The sequence below is a fragment of the Puntigrus tetrazona genome, chromosome 1 (assembly GCF_018831695.1).
Source record: "Puntigrus tetrazona isolate hp1 chromosome 1, ASM1883169v1, whole genome shotgun sequence".
Classification (NCBI taxonomy): Eukaryota; Metazoa; Chordata; class Actinopteri; order Cypriniformes; family Cyprinidae; genus Puntigrus; species Puntigrus tetrazona.
Genome location: NC_056699.1, coordinates 22,742,075 through 22,765,367, shown reverse-complemented (window position 1 = coordinate 22,765,367; position 23,293 = coordinate 22,742,075). Strand labels below are relative to the sequence as shown.

The 23,293-nt window shown below is 41.2% G+C and overlaps 2 long non-coding RNA genes across 2 annotated transcripts; one reads left to right on the top strand and one right to left on the bottom strand.

The window, feature by feature from the left end:
• The first annotated feature begins 252 nt into the window (after positions 1 to 252).
• On the top strand, positions 253 to 5,740 carry LOC122341430. Its single transcript, XR_006250464.1, has 3 exons — positions 253 to 520; positions 974 to 1,056; positions 4,094 to 5,740. It is a non-coding gene; the product is annotated as an uncharacterized LOC122341430 (long non-coding RNA).
• A 1,973-nt stretch (positions 5,741 to 7,713) lies between these two features.
• On the bottom strand, positions 7,714 to 12,736 carry LOC122331092. The gene is made up of 2 exons (XR_006248131.1): positions 8,889 to 12,736; positions 7,714 to 8,513 (listed from the first exon to the last, which is right to left on the bottom strand). It is a non-coding gene; the product is annotated as an uncharacterized LOC122331092 (long non-coding RNA).
• Positions 12,737 to 23,293: the final 10,557 nt, after the last annotated feature.

Here is a 23,293-nt window from a genome sequence, read left to right as displayed (position 1 = left end):
CAGGGAAGGAGGGAGTGGGAGGAGAGGGGGGGCAGTGATGACACTGCATGGTGAAGTCATACTCCATGACATCATCCTCTGGAGCAGAGCCAGGAGAGCCAGCAGTCTCTCTCTCTCTCTCTCTCTCTCTCTCTTTACACGCTCTTTCAGAAGGAGCAGGAGTAAAACTCTAGGAGCCTTTTGTTCCCACAATCCCCCACCACAAGTAGCAGCAGCCCCCTCCCTGCAGCCCTCCGTCTCCGTCTCCCAGTCTCTCCGTCCGTCCGTCCGTCCGTCTCTTGTAGAGCCTCAGGGCTTGTGTTTGTAGATGAGTTCTGGCTGCAGCACGATCGATACAAACACTGCGAGTTGTGCGTCCCTGGTTCCCCTCTGTCTACACACACAGACACTCCGTTCATTTACTCCTGGCTTTCGTGCAACATGTGGTTCGGCGCCCAGCAGTTTGTGAAGTGCTCGAGTTCTTGCTCGCGGACTTTCTTTGTTAATGAAATGTATGTTTGCTGCCTCGGTTGTCTGACAGGTAATGTGCATGGAGCTTACCGCCAGCACGACTAAAGCGTGCTTGCAAGTGTATCAGGATGGTCGCATGTGGTCCAGAGAAGTCTCTAGGATTATTTCAGATCAGAATTGAATGTCTGGTCGCTTAGAAATGTGTCTGAAATATGGTTTAGGGTTACACAGCTAGGGTTTTATTCATACCCTAAATTTCTACCTAGGCAGACGTGCCTGTTTATTGTTGTAGGAAAAAAACAAAACAATAGATATGTTAGATACCTCTGAATCTGCATGTGTGCACACAGACATATAAATCAATGAATATAGTCAGTATTTTTAGATATAGTCATATAGATATGCAATGTTATGTGTCGTGTTTATTGATTGCGCTGATTTATGTATGGTCGTTTTGTGCTCTTTTGTCTGCTTGACTGCCAGTAGCTTTATTTGTATTTCTCTTTTTTTCTCTCTCTCCTAGTTTATAATGCGGAGATGAAGAACATCTGTGTTCATGCTTAACGTACAAAAGCAAAAGCTATTGAAGATGTTTCAAAAAATAAGGTAAGCTCACTTGCTAAATTCGCACATTAAAATCCAAGTTATTTAATCAAATACGTGAATTATCAATTTAATTAACAAATATAGTTGAAAACATGTCTCTTCCCTATATTTGGTATTATACATTTAGCTTTTTATTGATTGTGCACCTTAAAGGAACTGCCTTGTTTATTATTGTGTACTGTTCCCTGAGGTCCACTTGTAATGTTATAAACACTTACATAAAAAAAAGATGATTTAAAAGTAATAAGCTTTGATTGGCTAGCGTTGTGTATGTTTGACAACATACATTCCTCATAGACGGACGCTGCTGTCATTTAGGTTAAAAACACATAAATAACTTGATACACATCAAACGATCTGTAATAACAGACAATGAAATTGTGGCCACGTAATAAAAACAGTTAGTCACACTCGTTGCGATATTACTTTCAGATCACAGCATCATCTTTTAGTTTCAATCTTTCTGAAAATCATGTGTCAAGTTGTGCCTTGTTTGTAAAAGAGTCTGCGGTGAAATTAAATGACCAAGTTTTTATGTTTCAACCACTCTTTCCTAATGTTGGGATCAAAAGGAAGGCAGTGCAAAGACGGTACAGTGTCTTGTTGTTTTCGGGCTAATCTTCATCCTCGTCATCAGGAAGCACTGTAGAAGAAGGCGTTGATCATCTTCTATGGAGGCGGGGCTTATCCACATTGATACATCAATGTCTTTTGACAGACTCGTTTCAATATACACGTTTTTTTAGACTAGCTCTGAAACTTTACAGTGACATTGAAGTAAAATATCAAGTACGAGAAACATTGTTTCTTCTGATTGAAATCCTTACCTAAATGCACCTTTGCTCCAAGTATAGAAATGTGCGTTTTCATCCTACGATGCAGTCAATGAGTTGTTTACCTCTCAAAAACATATATAGAATAATTAGTCACTTTTAGAGTGTAGAACTAGAGCTTATGCTCGTAGGATTCATGGTTTAATGAAGTGCACGCTGTTGATGCATTGTCCAATTTAAAGATGCTGTAAGCGGCCTTGAAAGACAAGTCAACAAACCTGAGCAAGCAGAGGGCATTTGTGATGTCTAGTTTTCTGTGTACCATGTTTGTTTTCTTTTCCATGATCCATCTCTCATAAATTTGACATAATGAGTAGCATGTCACGATATCAGCACAGGGATCATGCTGTCAAACCTGTTCCTTAGAATGCACTTGCAGAACCAGATCACCAAGGGCACTTCCACAGAGACCTGCTATGACGATGGTCTCTATAGCAATAGAGTCACCGTGCACCATTTGTGCTGCTTTTATGCGATTGTGTCACCTAACTTCAGGCCAGCAGCCGGCCCTGTTTGGGGTTGCAGAGAATCATGAAAGCATAAACCGAAACTGATCAGGATGGTTTTTTTTATAAGGATGAAGAAGCTGCATGCCATTACGGACCTTTTGCTTTAAATGCTAAATGTTCCTCGTAAAAAGAAAGGGGACCTGGCCTGACTGCGCTACGGTACAAACTCTCACAAACCTGTAATTTTGTTTCGAAATGTCCGGCTGCTTTCTGCACATATAATGATAGAGAGAACGAGAGAATGTGCTCAATGTGTTGTGCTTAAAAAGTAAGGCCAAGATCTGAATAAGATCAGATGAGGGGCGATGGACCCGAACACAGAGCTCATCAATAAAGCTCTTGTTAACTGCTCTGAAACATCATATAAGTCAAATGCTGCACACAGAACAGGAGTAATGAGACGCTTATGAGACAGTATTACGTAAGACCAAAACCCAGATGTGCTTATGCACACAAAATAGAGAGCGTTTGCAATGAAAGCGGACGTGACTACATTATATGTAAAAATAATAATAGTAGTAATAAAGTGCTTGTAAAAATACTTATAAAGTGTATTTTAATCTAACATATAAAACCTTTGAAATGGTAATATAAAGATTATTTAGTCTGAATATGTGCTTAGTCTATATTAATGCTAATTTAATATAGTATGTTTTTGTATATTATAATTTTGAAATATAAATATGTCGTAATAATAATAAGGTTTTTTATAATAATAATGGTAACACTTTACAATAAGGTGTCATTTGTTAACGTTAATGTATTAATTAACATGAACAAACATTTGGATTTATTACACTCTTTATTAATCTTTGTTAATGTTAGTTAATAAAAATATTTATTTGTTATATATATCGTTCATTGTCTGTTCATGTTAGCTCACAATGCTAATGTTAACAAACAAAACGTGCAATTTTAATAATGCATTAGTAAATGCTGAAATTAACATCATAAATGATGTAGAAGTACAGTTCATTCTTAGTTCATGTTAACTAATGTAGTTAACTAATGAACCTTCTTGTAAACTGTCACCATAATAATAAGCTATTTATAAACAACAACAATGATCAAACTAATTATTATTATTATGATGCTTTAGTCCTTTAGTGTATTATTAGTTCACATCTGAACTTGGCGTGAATCATTCCTCATGGTGAGTCAGAAAATATGATATGTGTGGGACATTCAAGGGCAAAAAAGCAACTGCTAAATATTTTTGTATTTTCACATGCATTTGGATGAATCAGTAATGTAGCATAATATGACCTAATGTACTTCCACTGGTGTTTTGTAAAATGGAAGTTTGTGGAAAATCTTGAACAATCTTAGAAACAGAAAAGAATAGGAAAACCTCTCAATTGTGTGTGTGTGTGTGTGTGTGTGTGTGTGTGTGTGTGTGAGTCATTATTGATTGTGACTCATGGGTGCAGTGCTTTTGGATGAAGAGCTTTCAAAAATACACGTACCCAGTGCACAGCCCGTGTCACGGTTAACGGCGCAACCGCACGTCGATGCATTTCTCACTTTGATCGCTCAAATGTAATTTACAGTCAGGTTACAAGAGTCATTAATCTACATCGCGCAGCAGTTCGACTGGCGGTTCTTCTGCTTCTGTAGGTTTTCGCTCATAAACTTGCCACTGACCGATTTATTTCACACCAGTCACGGCTTATCTCTCTGTTTGCTTTCTATCAGCATTTGAACCAGCGCCGGTCCCGTGAATTAGCATATCTGCCGGTTCACGCTGTCTGGTCTCTCCTCATGTTTTGATGTGTTGGATGCGTGTGGGAGGAAAGGCAACAGGGTGCGCGTGTGACCAGCAGAAGAGTGTGCATCTGAAGTGCTGGGTGAGTACAAAGGGACATTTACGCCTGTGTCCACCGAGCACAAAGCGGAGCCTTCAGTCTGCAGGCTGGAGAGAGCTGGAGGGCGAGATCGCCCCCTCCTACTCTCAGACTCGGTGTATCATCCACACCTCTCTCTCTCTCTCTCTCTCTGTTTCTCTCTCTTCTTCCACTTTAATCCCTAATGTTGGTTCTGGTCCATCGTGGATCCATGCTTGGCCTCCTCCCTTCGCACAAGTGTCATTCTCCACATACGCATGCACACAAGCTCACCCTCGCTCCTCTACGCTTATGACTGACAGCACAAAGCGGTCATGGACGTTACACACATCTTCACACAATGAGACAATGAAGCGAAGTAGAAAACTAGAAAAGTTCCTCAGGATCATTTTGGTTTGACAAAGCCTTGAAAAACGCCTCGACAGTGTCTAAAATAATTTAATTACATAAATATTCTGGATTCAGTGCAACTCTCTCTCTTATGCACAACAAAAATGTATTTGTTTAAAAAAAAATTCAATTCAATTCGGAATATGGGTTAGTCAGGCATGTTCAGAGAAGGTGAATGAGATCAATCTGTACACATTAAAATACTCAATAGTTAATAGTCACAACATAAATAATGTTTCTGTGTGATTTATGAAAAACACATCAGCATTTTCTGCGCAAAATTATGTTTTGACATTATACCAGTTATTATTTTGACATGACAAAGTTACACCATAAACCCTAAAGTGACTGAAAGCTATCATTTAAACAACTTTACGGCTCAAAAACATAGGTTCGTATAAAGCTTCACATTTCGACTTTTATCTAAAAAATGTCTTTCTTTGCTTTTTAGTAAATGCCTCAATGCCACCTTGCTCTTCGTTTTTGTTTTTAGAAAACAAACATATATTTTATAGGAGACTATTCGTGCTTGTGTGAAAGACACAAGCAGACCCTGAGTCAGCTTTGTATTTGTCAGAGGTGGTCTCATGGATTTTACCCACTGTCCTCCACATGGCTGTGCTGTGGGCTTCTGTTAGCATCGGTGCTGCGGTTCTGGATCCACAAATGCTGACCCTCGATTAGCCTGGACCTGCATGTGACATGCCTTCCTGATCAGGAGATATTAATCAACGCTAGTCTCACAGTGGGTATAAAAACACAGCTCTGGCACTGACAGAAAACTGTTCTGCGGAGATGACACTCGCTGCTGACTGTATTTATGCTGCTGTTTTCAGCACATTTAGAAATTTGTCATCGAGATTTAAGAGTAGGGTGCATTTTATAACACAGCTCCTTAAAGCTGAAGGGGACAGCTCACCCAGAAATGCTAATTTTACCGTAACTCAGTTACCCTTGTGTCATTTCAAACATGCATGAAAATTTTTAAAAGTTTTTTTTTTTCCCACACAATGAATGTCAGTGGGGTCAGAAGTTGTTTGTACGTCAACATTCTTCAAAACCGATTCTTTTGTGAACATCCTCTTGCACTTTTTAATAAATTGTGATATTCGCTTCTTGTGCGTAGCTGTTTTTACTGTGCAGTGTGAATATTTCTCATATTTTTACACATATATGGTTAACATATTTTGTATATGTATGATACTTTTATACTTTTAAAAAACATTTTAATGTTTCTTCAAAATGTGCATGGCTGGGGGGTGCTATTACACTTGTGTCTATAATTCTGTGACAATAAAGTGCTTTTATTTGATGAATTTAAAAGGCATTTTAGTGCAATACAGTGTGACCGCTCTGTACAGTTGCAGTGTAGTCATAACTAACACACAGAGCTCTATAATAAAGAGAGAGGTTATAGAATATATGACCTTTGACCTTATTCCTATACAGTGGTTGTTTTGCTGTAACAGCAACCAGGCGAACTCAAAAGTCCGCCACTATAATTATCTCTCTCTCTTTTGTTGTGTACTAGAGTGGGTTGCAGGCTGATGGAGGGTGATTCAGTCTGAACTGAATGACTGCTCTAACAGAACGGCACCAGTGACCTTATGGAAGCATCATCATCTCACCCTGTGGCCATCTGGTAGTGTGATCCTCGCTCACACACACACTCACACATCCACCTCTCTTTTGAAAGCACGCGTGCTCACACAGTCTTACAAAAACACACAGGAACACAGTCATAAATGTGTGAGCTTATATACATGAGCAAGAACAAAAACACATGCTTGCACGCTAATATTCTGTCTCCCCCTTGGAGGCACGCATACACAGAGACATATGCTTATACTATTGCATAAAATCAAACAAGCGCGCACTTATATACAAGCATGGTATTGAAAATTGAATACTGGTGGTGGGCGAAGGTGAAATCTTAAAGGAACGCATCGAAAAATGAAGATCTGTGATTATTTACTCACCTTCATGTTGTTCCATTGGTTGCACTGGTGTCGTATTTAATACCAGAGTAAGATAGCAGATAAATTGCAGTGTGTTCTTTACAGCTATCGTGTGATTTCAGGTCAGGGCTGGAAATTAACGGTGCGTTTGGGAAAAATGCAACCAAAATGAACATAAATGCCCCCAAAAAAATGCACAGTTAAACTAAAAGGATTACATGTGTCGAGGTCAAATTGTACAGATTACATTTATATCTGCTCACATAGTATCAAACTTTTTTTTGGAGCATTGACCAATCACACACGCATCTGATGAGCACGTGAACACTGCTGTCCAATCAGTCAGAGGTGTGTAGGATTAGTTCAAACAGCTTCTGGTGGCTGGTAAAAAAAAGACAAAATGTGGAAATTTAGTTTTGCCATTCTGCTAATATCTCTTGTGATGAAAACAGGGTACGTGAAGGAAATAAGGGATTTAGAGACCCTAATTAAGATGATTTGAAATTTAGTAACCAAGTTGTTTTTTTGCCTTCCATGGACAATAATAGCATGGGTTTGGAACAACATGACAGATTTTTTTTTTGAGTGAAAATACACACACGTATAGCATCTGTTAAAGCTGCAGTCCCTAACGTTTTGTGTTCAAAATTGACCAAATTTATATAATTAGCGACTACATCATGAATCCATTTTCCAGTGGAATAACTGTTTATATTCGGACTATTTAGACTGGTTCGGGTCGATGCAGTTGCGGAGTAGCCCGGTTCCAGTGTGATTCATGAACAGTGAGAGAAAAGTAGCTCCGGCAACAATATTCTTCCGCCACACGTCGTTTATTAACTTCTAGGGCGCCAAAAGTTACGGACAGCAGCTTTAACAAACACTGCACATTAGCTGTTTGTATTTCTACATTTAATTTTGTGTACGAGCTTTGTAGTTTACATGTGAAGAGTTCATTTGCAAAAGCAGATATCTCCGTTTTTAACAATTCTTAAAAATCATGTTTTTTTTCATTGTGCGTTCCAATTAATCAGTAGTATTTTGAGTTATACTTTATTTCTACTTTTTTACTTCTGTATTTTATTATACGATGTCTGTATAGTTGGCATTAGCTGAAATAAAATAAAAAAGTAATGTTTATTTTATTGCAAGTCATGACATTTTCTATGGCTTTAGTTTTAGTTAACGATTGCAACCCTGCTACAAAGTGGACATTTCTGTTTCATAATTCATACAATCATATATTACACGTACACATGTGCTATTCCAAGAACAAGCTTAGTTAGAGCTGGCGTGTACAAAGAGTCTCTGAATTCATTCATAATTTATATTTCATTTTTTACCGCCACCTATGCACTTCCGTCCAGTTTCGGTAGCTCCGCCGCTGGAGTGTCTGCAGCTAGTGAGCGTCGTCGTGTCGGGGGTTGAAAGCGTGTTCACAGGCTGAAGCGTGGTGTTGGCAAGCCTCACCAGCAAGTGCAAATGACTGGGATGCCAGGAAAGCATGCCCTGATCCGTACCAGACACGCGCGCGCAAACCTCTGCGCTGCAAACAAACATACCTGCACACAAACTCTGGTACATGCACTCAGGCACATGCACACAGCAGGTGTGTGAGAGTCTGCGGCTCCGATGGGCGAGGGGTTCGGAGGAGGAGAGGCAGGCAATATACGAGGAGTGTAAGTCTCTGGTATTCGCTTGGAAGCTTTGTCATGCAGTCAGACAGCAGCTGGGCAGGGAGGTTACAGGCAAGCACGCGTGTCTGTATGATTTAAACGGCTTCTGTGAGTTCGGTTTTAATTTGGTCAGGTCAGTAGACACAATTCACAGCAGTTTTCCTCCTCCAGCCCAGCTAGTGCGACTCTGAAACCGTAATGCAGGGCACTGGACACACGCAGGACCTGTTCCTGGATCTGCCTAGCTCTAACGTCGAAGAGAAAAAGCACATATAGATAAAAAGTCCTGAAAATCCAGTTGGGTGATGCATAGATTTTTTTTTCCAATATTGCAATATTGAATGTATAGGATTTTTTAAATCGCTTAAGTTCATGACGATAGTCGCTGATTTATTATATAACAACCAAACCCTCTCACAGTTGATTTCTCTGTTGCTTATATGTACTTTTTCACTGTTACAAATTGTGTTCGCTTAATTGCATTTGCAACAGACATTCGATAACACACTCACAACCTTTCTCCATAAACTCTTGTTGAGACAAATGCTACAGATGAAATTTCTTAAAAGATCTGATCGTCTTAAAGCTACCCCAGGAACATTTTACAGCGCGTTCCTCTCACCTCTCACCGTTAATGATTTCCCTCAGGCCCAGAGAACGGGAGGCCGATTTGGAATACTTGTTAAATTACTCCGAAAATGGCATTTCGCAAACGTATTGACATCTTCATGGGCCTGTCATCTCCCGCAGAACACCTTCAGAGAGAAATACACGAGCTCTCGTGACTCGTCCGCCCAGCAGAAGCAGGCGAAGTCAAATGGAGAATTAAAATCAATTAAGGACAATCAACGGCAGGTTATTAAATAGACCAGGCAGCACGTTTTCTGTGTTACTTATCATACATTTGTGTCTAAGTGAGGAGTGTTTCTGCCAAATGAGTCAGAATATATTTTTGGGCATAGTATTTAGTACACACACACGCTCACACACCCTTCTGAATTCCCCTCTGTGGCCATTTTCTTGTTTGGTTTCACAGGGCAATCGAGGGAGCCTGGATACAGTGGGGATCTGTGAGAAGAGGCAGAGGGGTATGTAATCGAAGAGGCCAGCAACTCTTTATAAATAGGCTTGGGTCGCTATCATTGTAAAGCGAGGAGGAATCTGATCCTAGATCAGTTTGCCCAGACTTTCATGAACACAGGCACACCCAGGATGAGCCCAGAGAGGTGCAGACAACCGTTTGACTTGATGGTGAGGGAGAGACAGGGAGCGTGAGGGATGGATATGAGGATATAGATAGACAATCTGTGGGCGAGGGACAGCCTCTCTTCTTTGAAATGTTCTTCAATGACAGGTGTGAGACACTGAAAAGAGAGGGCGGTGCAAAACCTTCTGGATTAGATCATCACATTGAAAAGGTATGTCAAGCTTGAACTCCAAGATTAGTTTGCAAAGATGAAAAATGACCTAAACAGGTCCATCAGTCCAGCTTCAAAGCAGAAGTCACTCTGGATAAACGGCCCACTGAATTAATAAACCTGGATTAAGACGCATATTGCGCAATTTGGACGTTTTTTAATCGTTCAGTCATTCGTATTACAATAACACTGTGGACCTTTTTGTACGTTCATTTTCTTCCATGTTTAGCAAGCTATTTAAAAAAATAAAATAAAGCTACTCACCTTTTGTTTCATCTCTGCTCTTTAATTTTTTTTTTTAAATCACGTTTTAAAAAAATGCACATGAATCGACTGTGAGTCGATTTGAAGATATTTAACGCCGCGAAACCTGGCGTGTGAGTGCCAGAAATTATTTGATTGTTATTTTATATTTGGCTCTGAATGCAAATGACCCTGGGTGCCTCTGCCTCGAGCAATTTCCGCGTTCATAACGAATATAACCGCGTAGAATGCCACGCGGATTTCACGTAACACGAACAGAGCGTAATATATCATCGTCTAGGGGTGCTGACACTTTTTTTTTATAATAGCCTAGTTACGGTTGTGAGTCTCTCTTGAATCGTCTGAGACATAAACGAGGCGACAACCCCACGTGCAAGGACACAAACGAGCTTTACATCTTTAGACCGCGCTCAGATCACGCGTCAAAAACTTTACCGCGCGTTGAATTCGTGTGACTTGCTCAAACATAGCTGGATTTTTTTTTTCACGAATCCGCGTCAAATAAAAGACGGGCACAACATCGCGGCAGGACATATAACGGCTTTATCATTCAAACGATTCCCTGTAACGCTGATAAAGTTTGCAGACTGTTTATTTTAGCCGCTGCGATTCGGTTCCCGTTAATCGCTTGCGTCGATTTATAACTAGTGAACACGGGCGTATTAATTTTTAAACAGATTCCGCAAAAAGCCATTCATTTGGTCGGAGGAAAAACATTCTTTCAAAAGCATGCCATTGTTTTAATTCGCCGAACGCCTGCTATAGGTGACAGTGGTTAAAAAGAAAAAAAAACCTGGCGTGGCAAAGACATGTTTCTGTTTCGCAGAAATACAGACCATTTGACGTCCTTCAGCAAACGAATTCAAGTCCATTCGTTCAATCGTGGCAAGCAGAAATCTTATTGACGGAGATTAGGCTAATGTTGGAATCGCTCGCACGGATTCGCTCGTTTCTTACGGATGACCGTCCGGTTCTTTGGCTGAAATTTGCATTGACCGTTTTGGTGTCTCGTGGAGCGATTCTGACCCCCGCGAAGCCTTCACCGACGGCTGTGCTTTTTAAAGAATTGATTCCCGCGTGGACGCGCATTTAGGCAATCCGTTCGGTGTCAAAGTTGTCGGTCTACGGCCTTTGCGAACGCTTATTCCGCGTTTTCATTTATTCCAAAACGTGGAGAGAAAAAAATGATCCCATGGGCTTTTGGTTGACGTGTTAAACTCGTGTTAAACTTTTGAGATTGCGGGTTACTTGTAGGCTAACACCTGGAAGAATGTGATTAAATTATGGGCTACTCTTAAACAAATTTTCGCGATGATCGCAAATAATAGCCTGTTTAATTTGGTTTCTTTAACCTGTTGCGCTGATGTTTAAATCGCCTGCTGTTCTGCGTGAAGATCCCTGGGATCCTCGATCCTGCTGGAAAGCACGTGCAAATATATAAAGAGAGATTCTTTAGTTCTCCTCAGTTAGGCTATGCGTTTCATAATGCAAAGAGGGGTCGCGAGTAATTTATTCTTTTTAAGTCTTTAACACCAAATGCATTGTCATAAACAGCCATAAATGATGTGCATGCAAAGGAACGCGTTTGTTCCGCGGTGGTTCCCAGATGAACTTTCGCGTCCGTGTGGAGAAAAGTTCGTCCGTGGGCCTGAATCCTGTAATTTATCAAAGAACAGTGTTTGTTAAATGGCAGACGCTTCACTTGCGCTGCAGCACGAAATCTTTAACAACTCATTTCGCGACAGGCTACGTTTGTTACCGTGTGTTTTCAAATGACCGACACAATATAAAAAAAAACTGAAATTACCCCGCGGCGCAAGAACTTTATTACTTTTATCTAAGCAGTGTATTTTGAACACAGATGCTGCTATATAAAATGTCACCCGAACTTAATTTTGCACATTTCTAACTGTAGGTTTATTAACTTGATGGATGTGCTACCAAACAATTTGACCTCCGGGTTAAAAAAAAAGTTCAGTCGCGGTTCAATTTTTTAATGCATTGTCCTGTTTGTGTTATTACACAAATGTTTATATACTTACTTATTAAGTTTTAACATCATCTAAAAGAAAGGCCCGATGGGTGACAGGATACATCAGGTTTGGGCCAAGGTCAACTCCGATAAACTCAACAGGCCCGGTGCACTGTAAGGCTAATAGTCCCTCGGATGTTTTTCATCGCCAGAATTAATAAAAACGCTATTACTAAACTCTACCGAATGCATGTGTGAAACACATCAGTCTCATCAGCAACATCTGCCGCTCTTGGCGGTAAAGCTGTCACGCGGATATCTTTCTTTTGTCCAATATGAGCCGACACTTTTCAAAAAAACAGTCTGAATGAAACCACGAAGACGACTTTGTTAACATTAATTGCGTACAACGATTGGTTATCTAATTGAGTATCTGCCGGACGCTTTATTGGCCGTGGAGCGAAGCAGAAAAGCGACAAGCAAACTCCGTGATGCAACTCTGTTGTAACCGGAGCAATGGTCCGGTTGATTCGGTAGGACACGCATGCATCACCACGTAAAGTAATTCGGCTCGCTGCAAACTATAGCCTACTGTATGCGTGACGAATCTACTCATGAAAGAAACCTCTTTTAACGTCTTTGTGGACACGGCGCGGCAAACGCTGAGGCGTTCCGCCTGAACTTTTGCGGCTTACAGCTGGATCGCCGCCGTGCAGCGACAGCCGTGATCAAACGTCCGCAAAACTCTAAAGGCACGGCAAAACGACTTACGTTGACGAAACGTGAACACGCGCGTTGCAAAAAAAAAAAAAAAAAAAAAAAAAAAAAAAAAAAAAAACATCCGCGCGAGCGCATGCACGCACTTAATACAGATATCCGTCCTCGCTGTCACCGTGTAAGCCGCTCGGGCTTGTCATTGCAGCGCTTTGATGAAGACTCGCCCGGCACTTGGCGCTTCCTAGCCCGGCGAGCGCGTATCTTGCCCCGTACGAGTTGAGCTGTACAGTGAGGGGGGACACGTGATCTCATCTGATCCCGTCGATTTTGTTAAAGGGTGGAGGGTCTGGGTTTTGTGTACATAAGGTCGTGTGCTCGCTTCTTTTCTCTCTCTCTCTCTCTCTCTCTCTCTCTCTCGTACTCCAAGTGCCACCGCTCCGCCTCCTCTTTTCGCAACATTGACGCAATGTATAAATGCTGGAACAAAAGGACAACTTCCTTGAAGCTTGGCGTAATTGCAATAATAGAGATAGAGAAGGGCTCCGGTGACACACCGATGGGTCCGGCGTTTTACCGGAATATCTTTCGCACCGCTTCGCTGGCTCGACGTACACGCAAAACGGATTTGCACTTTCCCAGGTTATTCCAAGCCTGAAGTAAGTATCATAAACCAGCCTTTTTCCTCTTCCATACCCAACCTCTCCAGCTCCGCTCGCGCTCCCCTGCTTCACAAGAGGAAATACGACGGAGCGGAGCTTTGTTGTTGAGTTGCCATTCACAGCGCGTTTTCTCGCGTACTGGCCGTGCGATTCAGATGTTCGAGGACGAAAGTTGTCGTGTTGTTTACGATTCATCATCGGGCTCATCCGAAATTCGCATATGTTTAAGCGGAGGTGGTAAACAACCGCGGCGCGGGTCGCACAGTTATTGTTAGGTCTGAAAAGAAAAGCGCTAGTTTTTTTTCTTTTGTTTTTTTTTTTGAATGAATGTTTATTCGGGTTTCGACAAAGGGCGACGGACGCGCTCTCGCTCGCGGGGGGGAAATTGAAGTAGAAGTCGACCGATGCCAGTGACAGTTTCCACGATTAATTTCGCGGAATCGCGAATGAAAAGAGCGGCTCGAGCGCGCACACGTACAATCACCGAGCACACACAAAAAGAGCTACAGCGAGAGCCGAGCGGCGAAGTGCCGGGTTTTATTATGTTCAACTACACCGAAGCTGCATTCCGCTTCCATTCCGCCGCTCCAAAATTATACGAGGACGTGTTGTGTGCCTCAAAACCAATATATTCTCACATGTTGCTCGTTCTCACTGCCGAGCGCGAACAGGCGCGTTTTATTTCCGCGACCAAAACGGTGCCCGCGCTATTGCCGATCCGATACTTTGCGAACAAAGGACCGGGGGAGAATTTCGTGAGGTGGAGGACGACAGTAAAAGAACGGGTAGACTGTTTACAATAATAACAGGATAGTCGTGACGTCGAGTGATAGACAGCGCTCTCAGCCAGAGGAGAAACTTCTGAGGCATCAACAACATTCTAAATTTGGACAGGGGTTACATCATCGAAGTTAAAGCTGCTGGGGGGCGGGACTTCCGGTTGGATTTGAGTTCGTACCGCTGAAGCGGCAGCTCTTTCTGTTGTGTCTTTGTATCTGTCCGTCGCCGCGCAGTCAGTCGACTCCTTTTTTCCCCCTCGCCCCGACGCTTCACATTTTGACCGCGTGCTCCGCGGGACGTGTAGGAAACGTTTCGGGGCGATCGTAAATGGCTTAACGGCGTGGAGGTGTCGTGCGGACCGAACTCGCTACGTTGAAACAAGCAAAGCGCCACCCAAGCCAACTTAAAAGAAGCAGCGGACCCGTATGTTACGACTCGAGCTATCAGAAGAGAGCGTTGGCCTGTGCGTTATCTCTGTCAGTGTGTGGTTTTGTGCTGGTGCTTTTCATAAAATCCCATAACGATAGATAGTGGTACGACATATATTAGACAGGGTTGATGAAATATCATGTAAGGACTCGCTACAAAGTCAGCACAGTTCACTGTAACAAGAAATGACTAGGTATAATCAATGAATGGATGCCATAATAAAAACAGGTTTAAATTGTATTGCCATTTCACCCCCAAATGCGTTGTATATAAACAGCATACGTTTATCTCTTAGGATTGGTGCAAAATTGTCCAGGCTATAATGGCGGAAACCAAACTTTGTATAAAGTGTGGGAAAAACCTGACCTGTTTTAATCTGTTTTGCGTTCGTACTTTGACCGATTTATATATTCTGCAAAACGTTTAATTAGAAAGCTGTTTTTTGGGGGGTTTTTTCGTAAAGCCAAGCGAGCAGAGACCGTCCACTTTAAGATCCCTCCCGCTTTGGGTCACCAATAAATGAAGTTAAACCAAACAAACCAGCATGAGTCAGTGGCTGCGTCTTGTTAGGCCGGCCCACTTAACAGGGGTCGAAGGTTGCTGTTGTATTCTCAGACTTGACTTGCAGGCATCTATTGGCTTTTGATGGATGTTGTTACTTAAGTGTGTAGGCTCTGGCCTCTGTAAAAGTGGGGCTGTCCCCTCACATGCTCCCACCCCCTCCCTCATACTAAAGAGATCACAGGGGTGCAGCTGCTTCAGACAGCTTTGGGGTGGGGTGGGGGTCCGAGACCCTTCAACGAGAGAACAAAACCCTTTCATAAACACACACACTCAAGTTCACCCCTCACAACTGCCCCTATTTTCACACCCCTACAAAAAAAATAAAAGGTCTGAAAAGTGGAGGGTGCAAGAGTGCAATGGGGGCACAACACGCACATTTGTCCTTATCAGAACACTGCTAATTACTTAAATGTTAGGATCATAAATCCGCATAAACGAAAAGGCGTGTTTTCTGTATTTTTTCAGCATTATGTGGCTTGACTTGCAACTGATTTCAGAAATTATCAGAAGTATTGCATGCGAATGAACAAGCCAACAGGTCGAGGGTTTAATGTAATGCGAGACTCAGAATAATCAGCTAATGCGTACAACGAAAAACTCTTTAAGTTTCTACTTTCAGTGCTCAAGCAGTTGTAGCGTGCCGTAACCTACTTCGCTGACTCAGCAACTTTCTGCTTTTTTTTCCCTTTTACTCTGGTGTCCTCTTCGACTCCCATCAAATTGCAAAACTAAACCACGCGTTTGAAAAGAAGACGGATATATGCTTCTCACGCCAGCGGAAAACTCACAGAACAAGACAATCAGATTAAAATATCGTTTTCTCTCATTGATCGTATTGAATGCGATTCGCACGCCTGCAGTGTGTCTGTTTCAAGAGTTGTTTTAAGGTGGGATATGAAGGCAGAAAGTTTCATTTGATTCAGCAATTCAAGCTATGAATGTGTTACGGTTCTTTAGCCACCCTTTTTCTGTCGCACTTGCATCACGAGGTGACACACGTCCTATGACAAAACTTCTGAATTTAGACATTACTCAGTAATAATGTAGATATATAATAAAGGGCCTTATATATATGACAGCATGTATTGATTTATTGATAAAGTATGTATAAGTACCTTTACAATCGTGTATATTATTAGTGCTTCCAAAAGCATCCTGCTTCATGCATTTGACTGAGATTCATGCCGCATTAGTTCAACGTCTTTTAATATAGCTAATTACCCAGCCCTGTAATATTTATATGTGCCGTAACAAAGTTGAGTTTTGCGATAAGGTTGATTTCATGTGTTATGTACAACCGTAAAAAGTGGATTATTAATATTCAAATCACCAAACATTTGTGAAACTTGTAGCTAGGATTACCGGTAGCACACATCTACTGGCAGCGAGGTGCCATAGGCGTGATGTATATTCAGTTGGCTTATTAGAGCCTCGATACTGCTGCATATGAATGTTAGTTAGTAATAAATCACCCAAACTACAAGAAATGGGGTAACCCTCATGCTGGTATCTTCTACTACAGAGTATCTGCGTGTGGATAAGTGGGCAGCATTAAGATTTGGGCGTTCAAGTGTGTCACAAAGCAGCTGCCGAGGAAAAACCAGGTCATATCTCCCTCTCTTTCTGAGCAGAATGGATATTTTACAACACCACTGAGACTGAACTATCAGTTTGCATAGGGCGTATACAGAAGAACACCTTACATAAGTTTCTCTATAGGGAGCTGGCAGGGAAGTAGTCGATGAAATAGCTTAAATGACAAGCGTTGGATGGCCAAGGGCTACTTTTCATTTTTCGAGGCTTCTTATGTCCTCATCTGTCCCGATTTGGGTGCTTCCCCTCAACCGGCGGAGGCACGCGGGATTGTTCTCCTCTAAACACGCGCGCGTCTTTAAACGTGCAGTTTCGCAGAATAAAAGATTGTTTCGCGTCGCTTTGACGGCGATGAAAAAAAAAAGAAAAAGTGTTCCTTCCAGTAAAATCTCCCACCTTCAAAACCGCTCTCCAAGTCCATGTTCCCGGCATGCACATGCGAGCTGGGGGCGGCTCTTACCGATTTGAATGAGGAGTCACTTTAGGCGCCATTTTCGAGTGAGCGGCGATAACATCAACACTGAGCGCGCGCGCATAGACGGACAAGCGCGCGCGACGCTTCGTCTCGAAAAAAATAACGCTTATCGTCTGAAAAGGCACGGTCGGACCACGCTTAGAGAGCAAAATCGCCAGCGATCTGGTGTCGACGAGCACAGAAGTGACCAACGCGAGCCGATCGTGGAGCCGAAGGAGAAAAGGGGGCTATCGCTCAGCTGCATATGTGGAAAACCTGCGATTTTTAAAAAAATAATGCCTAAAAATAACACTCGACGCTGGGAAAAATATAGAAAAATTATGCAAAATGCCAGAGGGTCTTGGGATTGGGATTCAGCGCGGCGGTGGTGGAGATTGTGTCATTTTGGTGTTTTTTCACGCCGCTTTTTGAGCGGGAGTAACGGACGAGCCGCTGGCGCAGATACACGCAGATCAGCCCGAGACCGTGATGCATCAGACTCCAAACTCCGATTAGAGAGGAGACATCAGCCCTTTCAGACGGTAAGATGCTCGAAGCTGCTTATTTATCGAGTTTGACGCAAAAAAAAATGCGAGTTTGGTTGTATTTTGTGCGTTTTTGGGAGACCACGTTGTCGCGAAACCGACTTGAAGCGCGTTATTTTGAAGGGTAAATGCTTTGCGCCATTTTACAAGTGCGAGCACGGAAGTCTGTGTTGATTTTAAAAAAGTTCTTTGTTAATTTTTTAATTGTCGCCCTGACCCGACGCTGTCAGGATGTAACGCTCTCGATAGAGACGTCACGGTGTTGTTATATGTTACAACTTGACTGAAAGGAGAATTGCGGTGTTTATGTAACTTGTAAAAATTGACACGGCGAGGTAGTCCTGTGCTCACTTGCGTTACTACTCGGATTAAGAAAGAAGGAGGAAAAAAAAACCCGTGAAGTGTTGTTGTGTTAAATTGGAACAATAGTAAAATCGAGCGTTTTTTTTGTGTGTGCATCCAAAGCTGGGGAGGGCATAGGACGCGTTTGGTCTGCTGGAGAAAGGGAGATCGTTCTTGCTTTTTAGCTTTTCTTGGAAACGTGAATCGGAGTTCAGCATTATAGCTGCAAGCTGGGCAGTTTCAGCTTGTTATGCAAGTTGATGAATTCACGCACGACTTTAGCTTGGTTATTCACAAAATAAAGAATTGCATTTTTCCTATTCTGACCTTCAATAAATATCTGTATTTCTAAGTCGATTGCTTGCTACGTTCACTATTAGTTTTCAATAGCACCACTTCATTTTTTTAATTTTTTATTCCCCCCCAGCTTCTCTGATGAGTGGCCGTGTTTCCATTTTTGAAACAATAAGTAACTTTTTGTGCTGTTTTTGTACTCGACCGGACGGAAAAGTAAGCCTTGAACTACTGTGGGGGTGGAATGAAAATGCAGGCCTGTTGAGAAAAAGCCTATGTCAGTTGCAGAATTGCTGAGGTGTGTGTTCCTCTCCTCGTTCAGTCTGTGTGTGTATTGGGTGTCTCATGGAGGGCGTGCCGCACCTGGAGATTCAAATGAGCCAAAACTACTCTTTGACTTTCTTCCTGCGTGCTTCACAATATCGATAACTCTTGACACAGTCACGGCGTATGCGAGCAAGCCATCATACCAACAAATTTAACCTAAAGTACGCGAGAGATGATTGTACGAAAACACATTTAAGTCACACAGGCCTTTACCAAAAACACTTTCTGAATTGTTGTTCCACGGCTTGCTTTCTGCAGTCGTTTTTAACCAAACGGCTATAAACAATTTTGTCAAAAGTGTAACAACGCAGCGTAAGCTGTCCACTTACTCTGTAACCATTTTTTGAGGCCAAGTGTGACTTTAATCGGAGTTGATATTTCTTTGCTCATCGCTCAGCGTTGTGTCAGAAGGACAATATTGTTGCCTTGAGTGACTTTTGAGTGGGTTTTACTTCACTCGTCGCAGCTTATCGCAATTGATGTCAGTTATTGAAACGCAATAACACTTCTGAAAAGTTTTAAAAAGAACCTAATTTTTAAAAAGAAAGTTAAGCATTTATCACTTTTTTTGGGGGGGGCGGTGTTAATTTATTTCCTAGTGTGCAGTGCGGTGTAAGTGCTTTGTCACATTTTCGTGGGGAAAAAGAAAAAGAAGGCCTAAATGAAAACGCCGGTCAAAAAAAAAAATCACGAGAATTCGTTATATCTGTTGGTGTATGATGATGGGCAAAAATTATAGTGCGTTTTTGTGGCGCATTTATTGTAAAACCGGTAGTAGTTACTAATTAAAAGTTGGCCACTTGCGTATTCAACGCACCGTACACATACGTTCACTCAAAATTGTACCTAAAAATGACCGTCGAACATGATCTTCTAATATAAAGTGATGGTAATATTTTAACAGTAATGCGCCTTTCAGTCAGCTCGAAAAAGAAGATCGGGAATGTATAAAACAGATATTGTCATGGCGACATGCCTCAGTTACAGCTTGTCCAGCCACAACAACAACAACTATTCTTTCACAACTGAATACTGAGCCTGTATGAATCCACCCAGTCTCTTCATTCACCTCCCAGACAAACAAATAAACAGTAATTATTTATGCATAAAAACAAACAAAAAAAAAACCTTATTGTAAACAAATTTTATTGTCACCCTTATAGCTTGTCGTGTGAGGATTGAAAATGTTTTTTTTACTCTCTCTCTCTCTCTCTCTCTCTCTCTCTCTGTGTGTGTGTGTGTGTGTGTGTGTGTGTGTGTGTGTGTGTGTTGTGTTTATAATTTCATGTCAGTGTGTAATTGTGGTCATGAGGTGATCCCTCAGTGGTCTATTGTGAACGAGCAGAGGTTGGACATTACGACGACGACCCACTTTACATCGAATTTGTCTTTAGGTTAGGATTAAAGGTTACAGCATTATACAGGGCTTGTGTTCCTTTGATGGGGTGGCCACTCAAGACGTCGGCCCGATGCGAGTTAAAGCACGACGGATAATGACAAAAGCATGCCAACAAGGCCTAAATCAATGCACATTCACAGACAGCCACTCAGTTTGAAATAGCAATCGGTTTAGTTTTGTTTTTACAAGCGGAACAGAGTTTGGGACAGTCCCGTATTTAATCAGATCGTTCACAGGCAGCAGATAATAAGGTATTCGATAATTAAAGATGACTTCACAAAAGAAAACGCAATTCCACTCAATCTAGCGCCTTTGAAATCCTGATCTGAATTAGAATTTTGCATTCACCAGTAGAAAAATTCCTCAAGGCCAAAGATTGTACCTGATATTATTATAAGTCGTTTTATTAAGAGCTAGTTGTTACGTTTTATTAACAGTGTTATATTTTGTAAAACGCTCATCAACCCTTTCAAGGCCTAGCTGCATTATTTTCAACCAGTTGCAACTAATTTGCTACAAAGACGAAATTCTCCACATTTTGCTGTGACCTTTGATCTCGGTGAGCGTTAGCTTGTTCACTCGTGTCTCTGTGACCGTGACATATTAGTCATCATGATAGTCCATAATGACTCGCACTAGCTTATTATAAACGTGCATTGCAAATTTTTCACAATTATAATTTTTACACAATTGTAACCTCTTGGCCCAAATCCAAATAGAAACCCTCAAATACATATATGTACATATTATAGTAAGCAGTTTGTACATAAAAAGACCGCTGATACTTTTGGTTTTCTGTCATATGCCATTTGTGCCTTATTTTAATGGTTATGTAATACTGCATATTTGAGACAGACCCCATCCCACACTATATATATATAAAAAAAACTCTTTAGGTGCATGCCCTGTGAATTACCTTATCTTTTTTTTCCTCTAATCATTATTTGTTCCTCTTAATTTGAATGCTTCAAAATATAAAATACGAACCGCTTTTTCTACTTGCTCCCACTTTTTCAAACCTTGGCTTTAAAAATGATGCCTCATGCTTTAGACCTCAAATGTAATTTAGTATACTGTATGATTAAAAAAATAATTAGCCAGTGTTTGTGCCGCACACGAATCGAGGAGCTATCACTGGTTGTATTATTCATGTTGATTCTGATCAGTTTTTGTGGAGTCCATATCGACTTCAAAGGGATCACGTTTTCATCGTTTTTTTGGTAGCAGCGGCTCCCGTAGATAATACAACAGGCCTGTACTGTTCTAGCTAATTTTTATATCAACGTCTCTTTGCCTTAAACACTCCTGTAAACATTGCATAGCGACTCTTTGAAGTAAATGCGATAGCAGAACTGGTCCCAAAATGAGTTTGAGGTTACTGTTGTGTGTGTGTGTGTGTGTGTATGTCCCCCCCTTCTTTTGTGTTAGCTCATTTCAACATGCCTCTTGCCACAAAGTTAAAGAAGGGCCTCTAGGATTCAAAGAAGTTGGTTGATGTAGTTTCAAGCAGTAGCTTGAAGGGAAAATAAGAAGAGTCACTTGGCTGTGTTATCATCATGAAACCTGAATGTCGGTAACATTTGGGGCGGGGGCTGTTGATTTCATAACTTGCTAGTAAACCGATTGGTATGAAACATGATTTGAGGCCTCAGTTGTGTGTGTGTGTGTGTGTGTGTGTGTGTGTGTGTGTGTGTGTGTGTGTGTGTGTGTGTGTGTGTGTGTGTCGTTCGCCCAGCAAGATCAGAGGACTCTCGATTCCTGGTGGATGTTTAATTGTGTGTGTCCTTTTGTAAATGATCATTTAGATGCGAAACACAGAAATGAAAATCTTGATCCGAGTGTCAATTACAAAGGTATCTGCTAAGAGGAACACAGCGCCAGTCGAGCTCTCTGATGCCAAACAGCAGAGCTCTTCATTGTAAGCTCTTCTTAGTACTACATGTGCTGCCAGGGGCTGCCCCAATCTGACGTTACCAAGGCAAATGCACTTGTTATGGGGACTGGCGCTGTCGTCAAGGTATTAGGCCAGCGCAACCCCCCCTTCCTTGCTGTTAAAGTGCTTGATGTGTTTTCGCGACGTTAGTTCATGCAATATGAAATAACTTGTAGATTGCGTTTGTACTGCGACGTTTCATCACGTACAAAGGCAATATATTAATCTGAAGCAAGTAAGCACACTTACGAAATACCAATGAACCTAAAAAAAAATTGAGTGGTGCTAATTAAAAATTTTTAATTCAGTGTCTTTTAACAGTGAGCAAAAAATAAAACGGTAATGTCTTATACACTGTGTTTTTAAATGTGAATTGTATATAAAAAAAAAGATAAATACAGCATGCTCATTTTGATATTTACAGTGTAGCTCCAAGTTTCTAGTTATGTTTTAAAATGTATTAACATATTTTATATTTACACTGTTTGTGTTATATAGATATTAGATTTTCTGTCTATGGAGTCTAGATGTTTTCAAGAGTACACCAACTGCACAGAGATCAGACATAGTTGTTGATAGAGTGTGTGGACTGGGATTAAAAATGTCAGGTTTGTTTTGTTCAGTTCCAGGATTGTTTTACTGCGTCCCATCGGGCAGATCCTGTGTGTGTAAATGTGCTTTTACACACGCTCGTGTGCTCTCGTGCACCCTTCGCTTGTTACTCTTGTAAAAGCAAGTGAAATTATGGGAGCAGCTTCCCCTTTCTGTGGTAGGAAGTGAATGTTTCTCTGTAAACTTCTGGCATGCGAAGCTACAGGGAACGACACATCTAGCTGCAGTCTCGTAAAAATACACTAATCAGACTATCACCAGAGTGTGTCATTTTGGTTAGCAAATGTTTTTTTTGTTTTTTTTGTAAAGGTACACATGTATACTGCAACGTAGCATTCAATGTAAATAATATATAAATAACTTATTCTGATGGGCTGCTGTGTTGTTGAATTCATCGTCCCATCTAGATGTTATCATATAATGTTCAGTCACTGTAAGACTAAAAAAAAAATCATCAATGGGCTTTATACCTTCATGAATTTGCTTTTGGCATAGCACTAAATTATAATTTACAATTTCAAAAATGACTAATGTAAAATGATCTGTTGGTGTAAATAAAATTGTAGTTTGTTGCTGGGTAATTAAACTGAAATGATGACTCATCTTTTTTTTTTAACATTACTATGCTGTAAAAAGTTAAATGTTAGTACTACTTGGAATTATATTTATACTGTGGACATAATTAAAATATACTTTGCGTTTTTTGTCCTTTTGGTTCTTCATTT